Here is a 7253-nt window from a genome sequence, read left to right as displayed (position 1 = left end):
ACTATCTAAACAATTTAAATGGGGCCGGATATAACAAACAACAAATCCAGTAAATCCCCATATGCATTTAGCAAATGAAGCAAACAACAATTTAAAACTTCTTGATGTTGTTATCATGATGCGGATGACATGTGCAAATTTTATGAAAATATTGATAAGAGCATTATGAAGCATTTGTCATCGTGGCGGAAATGAAAGGAGTGCCATGGCGACGATAACGAAACGGTGCCACGGCAATGTTCCGGTTCCGACAACTCATTGAGACGTCGGTGCAAAAGAAAATGTGGCGGAAGCGTGCAAAAGATGGTGGGGTGATCCCGGTTACCGGGTTCCCACGTGTCGACGGCATGGCGACAAGAAGGAACAACTAACGTTCACGGGCGAATACAACAACCAACCATGCATCTCACACAACACAAGCATTCGTCCACGGGCGGTCGTTCTCGGCGGTTATACCTTCGAAGCGTGCGTTCTCGGAGCGGTTCGGGCCAAGCGTGTAGTCGTTCACGATCGTCATGGGAAGTAGTGGTACTCGGCGATGGTAGAGGAAGTAGTTGTTCACGCGACGGTTGTCGAACTTGACGGTTTCGTTACACGGGTCTTCGGCACCGGTAGTGGTACACATTTTGTAGTCGTACACATTCCGTAGATGATCGAGGTCACGGCGAGGATCTTGACGTCCATGGAGTCGATGGTAGGGTGCACATTTCATAGGCAAACTTGGCGTATCCGTGCAGTGGTCGAACTTGCCGAACGGCCGGAGCATTACTTGACGATCCAGGTACGGGTCTTGCAAAACCAAAGTGCTCATGTGCGGGGACGTCTCGGTCCTTCAGCGAAGAGGTTGTGTAGACAAACCGAAGTGACAGCAAGCGAGATACACGGCCACGGCAGTCTTCGGACTTGAAGTTTCGTGTAGTCGAACTTGAGGTGATCCCAGACCGGCTGGACTTGGCGCATCCGACAGCAAAAATACACAAAATGCGTTCGGGTCTTCGGTGTCGTGGTACTTGGTGATCTTCCCTGTTCAGTGGTCTTGTAGCAGCAGCCGGGGCGTCGGGGAGGAGATGGTCGTGTTCAACGGCAGGAAGCAAGGAGCTCGAGCGCGAAGCGAGCGACTGGGCAGACGACGCAGGGACGAACGGGGATGCAGCAACAAAGCAAAACAGCAGCAGCTCCAGGGACTTGACAGCGCGTGAGGGAGGAGGTCGAGGCCGGCGCTGGTTGGCGAGGACGTGGTGGCGGGGTCGAGGTACGGGGCCCCGCTGGAAGAAGGAGTGGAGGGGCTCGTGGTCGCCGGCGGGGCAGGAGCAGAGCAGCAGCCGCGGCGGGACTTGCGCCTCGATGAAGAGCAACAGCAGCGGGTGGCTCCAGGAGAGGGCGTAGAGAAGGAGCTCCGGTGCGGTTCACGTTCGTCTTGGTCGCCGGTCGGCACCGCGTGGAGGAGCAGGGGGAGGAGAGGTGGCCGCGGCAAGGTCAGGGCGGCGCTTGGCATCGGCGGACTTGGAGGCGGGGCGACGGACGAGGGCGGCTTCTCCAACGGTGCTGCGTCGGGCGCTGGAGGCGCGCGGAGCCGCGGGAGCGAGGGAATGAGGGAGAGGCCATGGGGATCGAGAGGAGCTGAGCGAGGGGTCGGGGCGAAAGGTGCATCACGAGGAGGAGAGATGACGGCGCTCGGGAGGGAGATGGGGATCGAGCAGGAGGCTCTCCCCTGGCGCTAGGGTTAGCGAGGGAGAGAGGCTGGGCTGGCCTGCGGGACTGGATGACCTTAGGTGGGCCGGCGCGGGAGGTTGTAAGGCCTAGGAGGCCGGCGGTGCAAGCTCTCTCTCTCTCCATACTTTTTCCATTTCTCTTTATTTACCAAAAACAACAAATAGCAAGGAAAGAAATAAGAGGAAGAAAAGGTAGGAGAAGGAATTTGGGCACGGGGATAATTTCCCCGGACTCACAAAAAATGTGTAAGATCCCGGAAAAAATGAAGTGGCAAGATTGCAAGAATTGAATTCAAATTCATTTGAATTTAATTCAAATGGATTTGAATAGGAATGGGGTGCTTGAGAAGTCCAAAAATGTTGAGAGTTTTTGGTGGAGATTGAAAAAATGATGAAAGAATTTATGGACAACATTTGAGGTCAATATGTGAGATAACAAAGGCCTGGGGAATTACTTGCAAGTGTGTTTTTGGTGATTCCAAAACAATGGAATTTTTAATATAGCTCCCTAATAATCGTAGGAGACTTTTATATGTTATAAAGAGAATTTCATCATGTGAACTCCCTCGATTTAAATGGATCAAAGATCCACACAATTTATTTAGATGAGATGCAAAATATTTATGAGATGATGGCATGATGACATGATGCAATGCAAAAATAAAAGGGCAGGCACAAATGAAACACACGGCGAAACCCGGAACATATGGAAGTCTTCTCGAGCATCAATCTCGGGGCGTCACAACACTCCACCACTACGAGAGGATCTAGTCCCGAGATCTAGGATGGCACCGGAGGGAAACGGAAGAGGAAGAGAAGAGGTAAAACTAAGTTGCTTCTTTGACCAATGAGTGAAACCATGAACCTTGAGAGGTTGAACAAATGGAAAGAAAGAATACAATGGAGATGAATGAAATGAAATCACTCTGTTGGACAAGGAACTAGAAATACGACGAAAAAGACGAGCTCAAGTGACAACATAGACATTGAAGCCACTCCGGTCAAAACAAAATAGAGAAGGAATAAGAATGATATAATTAGGGAAGCACTCCGACTGAACATGGAAGGAAATGAACATGAACTTGACAAGATGAGAGGATACTTGATGAGATCAACAACATACTGCCTCCGAAACTATTGAAAGAATGGTACAAGGGGTAAGAAAGATTTCAGACGGCACTCCGGTTGAGAAGGGAGGTATAACTTGATAAGATGAGAGAACTTGAATGAAGTACCCGACAGTCTGGCTGAATGGATAGACAAGGAAAGAGCATGATCTTGGCAAAACGAGATGATAGGACGAAGAGAGCAACATCACCATGCCTCCAGAACAAATGAATGGAAAACTAGATGGTTGGAAAGGAAAGAACGGAGGAGAAGAAAGACAACTCTCGCAAATAAAATTGAAAGAGCATGCTTACGAAGAAAAGGTTGAACGGAGTTGTTGGATTATCAACAACGAAAGCATAAGCTTGATGTGGGCTAATGGAAAACACGTCGATATCTTGAGGTGAAATTCTGCCACAAATGGAAAAACAATTGCTTGCTTTAGATCAACGAGGAGATGAAAAACTTCTTCCGCCGAGAGGATAGGAGAAAACTTGGATCATTGATAAGCACCACAATAGCAACATTCCTTAGGGAAGGCTTTAGGTGAAACATGACACAAGATAACTCCAACAAAGAGATTGGTGGATTACAAATATCTCAATCTTGACAACATGGGAATCATGAAACACAAACTCAATTTGTCAAGAGTGACACAACACCACCTCAAAAGAGAAGATAGGAAGAAGTGCACATAGAAATGCAAGATGAAGAATGTTTGAACTCCTCAAAACAAGACATGTGTTGAACACCATGTTTATTTGAAAGTATAGCTTGGTGGAACTGCTTCGAGAGAAATCTTGAGGGCAATGAAGTATGAAAGAAATCCTTGACGAACCACCATGTAGAGCCTCCATGAAGAACTCCGGCAATAGAAGAATGATCAAACGAAAAGGGAAAGTTGAAAAGAACTCCGGGAGAAGCCTTGCAATGATTAGGTGAAGCTTTGAAATGATATAACCAAGAAAACTTGGAACTCAGGAAAGAAAGAAGGACAACTGAAATCAAGAATTTTTTATGAACCTCCGGAATAAGGAATTAATCACTTGGATGAAACAAGAATAAGAATTACATTATGCGTATCCTTCACCAATTAAATTGATGACGAGCAAATGGATTTGGCATACTACTTATTTTCGTAGAAAGGATTAAGATAGATATAGCGCCAACTTGAAGAGGCCTTCAACGAACTACCGGTAGGATTTGGAAACAACGAATGAATTGATATGAAAACCAAGGAAGAGAACTCTTGAACGAACCACCATAAGAATTGAAAATGGAAGAAGAAAAGATAAAGAAACACCAGGAAGAATTAAAAAACGAAAGAAGATACTTGAGGGAATTTAGATACAAGAGAACGAAGAGATCACGAGCTGATTATAGAATATTTGAATGATGCACCGGTAAGATTTGGAGAATGAGAGTTGAAAGCTGAGAATGGATAATTCTTAGATGATGTGCTTTGGACGAATCAAACTGAAAGAAATTTGAATTGCTCCGGATAGGTGAAAAGAATTCTCACAATCGAAAACAACTATGAGAGCATGGCATTAAGCTAGAACAACGAATCTTTGAGAGAATGGACAAGTTTGAGAGAAAAATCTTCTTCGGTCTTCAAGTGTTGAGAATGACGATGAGAAACACCACCATGAATTGTTGAGACACTCCGGAATGAAGAAATAGAAAGGTTGAACCAATGATGAAAAGAATGTGAAAGATCTTGGAGAAGGCATTTGACTGATGATAACTCATTCTTACGTCAAACTTAGAAAGGAATTTGAGGATAGCTCCGGGAAAAATAGAAGAGTCAGGTAAGATCCTGTGAAAAGACCTGTGGGTTAGGGACCACTCAAAAGATACACCGTTGAACGATTTAAAAGAGAGATTGCGCCGGTTGAATTAAATGGCTTGAATGAGATAACAACCTCGAAATAGGTTGAGCGGATCTAAGAATGGAAACTTGTATCTTCTGAGATATCTTCAGGACACCGGATACAAAATAGCAAGAGGTGGATGATTAAGAGGTGCAACGGCATGGAAAGCATTTGAAACAAGGAAAGGAATATGATCGAAGCTTGACTTGAATCCACCGGAGAAGAAAAGAATGAAGAATGATAAACTTGTAGAGCATCTTCATGAGAACCACCGGATAAAACATTGACGGAAAAGAATGGAGAGACTTCTCATCAATAACATGATAGTTGATTAAGAAATCTTAGTCCTTAAAGAAAAAGGGTGGGAGGGTGGGTAAAACAAAGGCAACTTGGGACGGATGAAACAAACACCATTGAGAAAACTTAGAGTTGATCTTGCGGGTGTTGAAAATGATCGGATCCACTTGAAGAGAAATGCGCCGGTTGGAAAAGAATTAACATGACAACCTCGATGATCAAGAAGGATTGGTATTCACATAGAAGTATGAGAAAACCACTTAGGAAAGGTATGGATTCCACATTTGACTTCGAAGCAACTCGAATACCACGACTCAAAACATAACAAAGGATTGGCTTGCAAAATAAACCGGAAACAAACATATGATAGATCCCATATCATATCATGTGTCTGTTGGAAGGATATCCTATGAGCTACTTGAATTCCCACTTATAAACTCCCGAAACTTTCCGGTTATGCAATCAGGTGTTGGGGATACAGGGGAAGCATAATATCTCAACAAAACTAACAATACCTACATCCAGCTGTATCCATCCTTCAACACATAACCAAGAAACCTTCGGAAATCATTTACCTCAACCTTCAAAAAGCATCCGTTATACGAGTTATGGCAATACTCCCGAACTCCCACCCCAGTACTGGGTGGCGTCGAGGTTATCTCACCAACAACTGCATAAAAGAGATTTTCGATGTCGGCGAACTCAGGTATTCCAGAACTGCAACGATAAAATTGTGACGACAACACCTCAGAGCTCAACTCCCCGGGACACTGCCACAACCCCTAAATGTCAGGAAGCACCAAGAACAATGTTCTCGTCACAAAACCATCAGAATGATTCCAAGATACCCGCGTGATCCTAAAAAAAATTCGTGAAATTTGAGAAGAGAAGAGTCAAAACTCTACGTGAGGAGGCCTCACCAGAGCGACGAAGGGACTGAGGAGTAAAAAGAATCCAACTCTCCGATATATATATATAATCCTATAAGACTCAAAACATTTTTCTAGACTCAACAACACCAGTGATTCGATCAAGCAGGGGGCTCCTAAGTCAGGGAAGGCTCTGATACCAACTTGTAACACCCACGATGCGGCTATATCTCCCATGTGTCGGAGCACGACTTAGAGGCATAACCGCATAGTAGGCATGTCACAAGAGGGGTAATCTTTACACATCCCATGTACTGAATAAGAAAGGGATAAAGAGTTGACTTACAATCGCCACTTCACACAGTACAAGAATATAGCATTACATCATCCAGAATACAATCAAGGTCCGACTATGGAACCAAATAAAAAAAGACAACCCCTAATGCAATAGATCCCCGATCGCCATGACTGGGCTCCACTACTGATCAACTGGTAATGAAACAACACAACGAACACGATCTTCATCGAGCTCCCATCTGAGCTGGGTTGCGTCACCTGCACTGGCATCATCGGCACCTGCATCTGGTTTTGGAAGTAATCTATGAGTCACGGGGACTCAGCAATCTCATACCCTCGGGATCAAGACTATTTAAGCTTATGGGTAGGAAAAGGTAGTGAGGTGGAGCTGCATCAAGCACTAGCATATATGGTGGCTAACTTACGCAAATGAGAGCGAGAAGAGAAGCAAAGCACGGTCATGAATCTAGAAGTGATCCTGAAACTACTTACGTTCAAGCATAACACAAGAACCGTGTTCACTTCCCGGACTCCACCGGAAAGAGGCCATCACGGCTACACACGTGGTTGATGCATTTTAATTAAGTTAAGTGTCAAGTTCTCTACAACTGGACATTAACAAATTCCCATCTGCCCATAACCGCGGGCACGGCTTTCAAAAGTTCAAAACCCTGCAGGGGTGTCTCAACTTAGCCCATCACCAGCTCTCACGGTCAACGAAGGATATTCCTTCTCCCAGGAAGACCCGATCAGACTCGGAATCCCGGTTACAAGACATTTCGACAATGGTAAAACAAGACCAGCAAAGCCGCCCGATGTGCCGACAAATCCCGATAGGAGTCGCACGTATCTCGTTCTCAGGGCACACCGGATGAGCACTCCGTACAACTAAAACCAAACCTCGAGTTGCCCCGAGGTGGCGCTGCAAAGGACTCTAGTTTGGACCAACACTCAGAGGAGCACTGGCCCAGGGGTTTAAAATAAAGATGACCCTTGAGTCTGCAGAACCCAAGGGAAAAAGGCTTAGGTGGCAAATGGTAAAACCAAGGTTGGACCATGCTAGAGGAGTTTTATTCAAAGCGAACTGTCAAGGGGTT

This window comes from Triticum dicoccoides, chromosome 4A, assembly GCF_002162155.2.
Source record: "Triticum dicoccoides isolate Atlit2015 ecotype Zavitan chromosome 4A, WEW_v2.0, whole genome shotgun sequence".
Classification (NCBI taxonomy): Eukaryota; Viridiplantae; Streptophyta; class Magnoliopsida; order Poales; family Poaceae; genus Triticum; species Triticum dicoccoides.
The sequence above is the reverse complement of the archived record's forward strand: the minus strand, read 5'-3'. Positions refer to the sequence as shown.